Source organism: Rhipicephalus sanguineus, chromosome 8 (genome assembly GCF_013339695.2).
Source record: "Rhipicephalus sanguineus isolate Rsan-2018 chromosome 8, BIME_Rsan_1.4, whole genome shotgun sequence".
NCBI lineage: Eukaryota > Metazoa > Arthropoda > Arachnida > Ixodida > Ixodidae > Rhipicephalus > Rhipicephalus sanguineus.
Window position 1 is genome coordinate 24773920 of NC_051183.1, and position 3398 is coordinate 24777317.

Consider the following 3398-nt stretch of genomic DNA (forward strand, 5'->3'; position numbering starts at 1 on the left):
ATTAAACTACATTCAGCGCACCCCTTTCTCCGATTACGAAACCACTACAGTGCTGCAACGAAACAAAGCACACCAAGATCTGGACTGACGCCGGAAAAGAAACGACTGCAGCGCCGCCCTGTCTCTCTGCAGCGCATTTTGTGAGAAAAGAGCGCGCTATAGCCGACAAGCGTTTACTAGCGCAGCGTTGTGGAGGCTACAGAGTTACGGTAGCAAATGCTTCGCTAGTTCCACTTACTGAGACACAGCACTATAGAAGCAATAGAAGCTTGCCCGAGCCTGCCGCCCCGCCGTTTTTTGTGCCGGTGAACATGCGTGCTTTGGCGAAGATTTGATCACGCTTGTCTACATAGTTCCGGATATTCTTGGACCATCGTTCACAAGTTTTTCTGTTTACGCTCCTGGCGTTTCATTCAGCGGTCACTTCAGGTGAGTGGTGAACGTTTATACTGTTTCTAAATTAGTGACGAGTCGGGGAATAAATGGGGATCCCCGGCATGCTTTCCGCCATTCTGCCCGCTGGCTTTCATCTCGTAATGTTTTGTGTGGCTTGAACTTTTCAACGACCGCAGCATGATGAAAGAAGTTTACGCGTCTTGTAGAAGGCTGCGTGAACGCACAGACAATTGTAAATAGCGTATTTGTAGCCCCATCTAGCTCTTTTATGTGCGAAATCAGCTGAGAAATTGCGAACTTTAGAATGCCATTGACGGCAGGGACAGTGTTCCGGTTAGGTGTGCGCAGCTGTGAACTCGGGTCACTGAGAGGTTTGCTGTATTAAACAGTTTTTGTAGGGGAGTTCCAGTGAATGACATCGTTTGCGTCCACAATAGCGCTCGTAAGCGAGCTAACAGAATTCGCGCTGGCCTTTCTTGCATTCCTGGCTGACCTCTGCAGTCTTTCCAGCGAAGTGGTATGCATCGCGCTCAGAGACCTCATGACATTTTTTGTGAGAAAGAGCGCGCTATAGCCGACAAGCGTTTACTAGCGGAGCGTTGTGGAGGCTACAGAGTTACGGTGGCAAATGCTACAACGTAGTGCTCAGCGTAGTGTTTGATGCGAGGTTCGACTTTTTTATTTGGCGTGGTACCGTTTGGTGCAACTGCTGCTGCAATCTCTTCAAAAAGCACTCGAGCCTAGCGCGAACTTATCTGAGAATAATAACCGAAAATTATTTTTTTGTAGCGCTACTTCCCTCACAGCCAAGATACGTTTTTAAAGCATTCAGTTTTGTTATGTGAACATGTTATGGCCCACTACAGCTAACGTAATAACGAACTCGCTGTGGCGGTACCGACTAGAGCAGGGGTCGGCAAACTTTTGAGGCAAAGGGCCGAGTTGCACGAAGTCGACACGGAGGGCCCGGACGGCATGTCTAAGGCGGGGAGGGGGAGGGAAGGGGGTGCCAGAAAACTGGTGAATTTACAATAATGTACAAAATTGAAGTAAAAATCATGTTTATTTTCAGCACGCATGTCACGAGGTTGCAGTTTGCAAACATACGCTAAGAGCAAAAACCTCATTTAAGGCCGACACTACCATGTCGACCTCCATAAAAGAAGTGACGATGTAGGAGAGGGGGGGGGTCCTCGCGTCGAGAGGGGGGGTTGTCGCGTCGAGTTGGGGGGTCGTCGCGTCGTACCGGGGGCCGCATCATACTGTCCCGTCTAGACCTTTGTTCACGCAGGCTTGCCAGTTCTTCACAAAATTCTGTTGGCCGATCAGTGCAAAAAATAATGTGCGACAATGTTGTTACTAAAGTGAACGACTGAGGCAGCTTCTGGAGATGCCGGGTTTTTGAAAATAGTCAATATTGTTCAGTTTTTGAAGCAGGTATTCTTTGTTTGCCATGTTATGGTCTGGAAGTTTTTTACTCAAATTTGAATTGTTTTGTTTTGAGGGAGACAAGCCATGAAACAGTCACATCTAAAAAAAGTTTTGACTGCTTTGGACTGTGTATGTATACGAGCATGGCTGCATTTTTATTGTTTCTCGCGCTGTTATGCTTCGTTGCCGTAACAATTGTCCTACAATTTCTTAACCAGCATTGTACTTGGCTATTGTTAGGCTCTTTCATTAACGGCTGCATCTGGCAAGTATTCATTATTTTGTTGAGTGGATTTATGTAAGTTCCGTGCACAAAAAGTGTGTTTGGTTATTAATAATTTGAGAAAGTGTTTCATCATACTCTCAGCTGCATTTATCTTTCTTAGTTTAAGTCAAACATTTGGAGCCTAAGTAAAACTTGACCAGTAAAAAGCTGTCCCTGTAGTATTCATCCATATATCATTGCTTGTGAAAATACTTCTGTTGACAAACATTACTGTTAACATTTTTCAGATGTCTTGTTTTAAAATAAAATGACTATGAACTATTATTTAATAATTTGTGTCACTAATTGTGTTTATTATTCCATGCATAAGAAACCACAAGGGAACCTTGTCAGAAGTGGGATAAAAACTTCCCTCTTTCTCTACGGGCTTAAATCCACTGCTTCATGGCCAAGAAATCCTTACTATGGCACGCCGCCGCATGACAGCAAACCTAAGAGATGAAGTCACTGAATTGCTGGAGTGAATAAAAATTGCATAACTTGTCCTTGGAGGCGTAGTCATAGTTAAGGCACTTCTTGAGCATTACACAAATTCTGTTTCAGGTAGAACAATTTGATTGAAAGCTCTAACCCTGCTGCCAGAAGGTGGAACTACTGTACCTTTGCAGAAACTCTACATGAAGTTTATCCACGAATGGTATGGAAAGAAAAGGAACTTCAGCAGCTTGGATGGGTGAGCTTGGTTGAAGCATTCCTGGCCGTTGTTATCAAAAAGCTTTAGTTGCTTTGTTTTTTAAATGAAGTGACTGCGTGATCACAACAGCTGTCATGAAGCACAGTGAAAAAATCAGTTTAATGTTGCAGCTATATCTTGTTCAGCGTGGTGTTCTGCTGCCGAAAATTGGCCACAGCTTCAGTATATAGTGAACACCGAATATATTTGAAAGTGCTATTCTGGCATATAACTATGAGAAAATATTTGGTTTCTTGGCATTTCCAAACAGTTGTCACTGAATAGCAGCTTTTTGTGTTAGTATTATTATATGTTCTTTTGCAGATTGGGTTCATGCGTTCAGTCAGCAGCTCAAGAAAAACCCGGAAATTCCGAATTAAACCACGTTTTGCACTGACCTCTAACACTTCTGACTAACAACTGATATCTCGTGCGCTGAAGCACAGCGTGAGCTAAGGGTGAGGGCCACAATTTTTAGCCAGTCCTGTCGGTCATTTTCATTTGCTCTGGGAAAAAATTTTTGGTTTCATATTAAGTCAGCACTGCACGTATACCATTGTTTCTGCAGATGCATTAATGGCATGCATCTTGGATGCCATTGTTTGAATAATT

At 43.7% G+C, this 3398-nt stretch overlaps 1 long non-coding RNA gene across 1 annotated transcript; it reads left to right on the plus strand.

Moving 5' to 3' along the window:
• Window positions 1-330: 330 nt before the first annotated feature.
• LOC119402634 (uncharacterized) lies at window positions 331-3198 on the plus strand. The gene is made up of 3 exons (XR_005185855.2): window positions 331-429; window positions 2657-2786; window positions 3111-3198. It is a non-coding gene; the product is annotated as an uncharacterized LOC119402634 (long non-coding RNA).
• The last annotated feature ends 200 nt before the right edge of the window (window positions 3199-3398 follow it).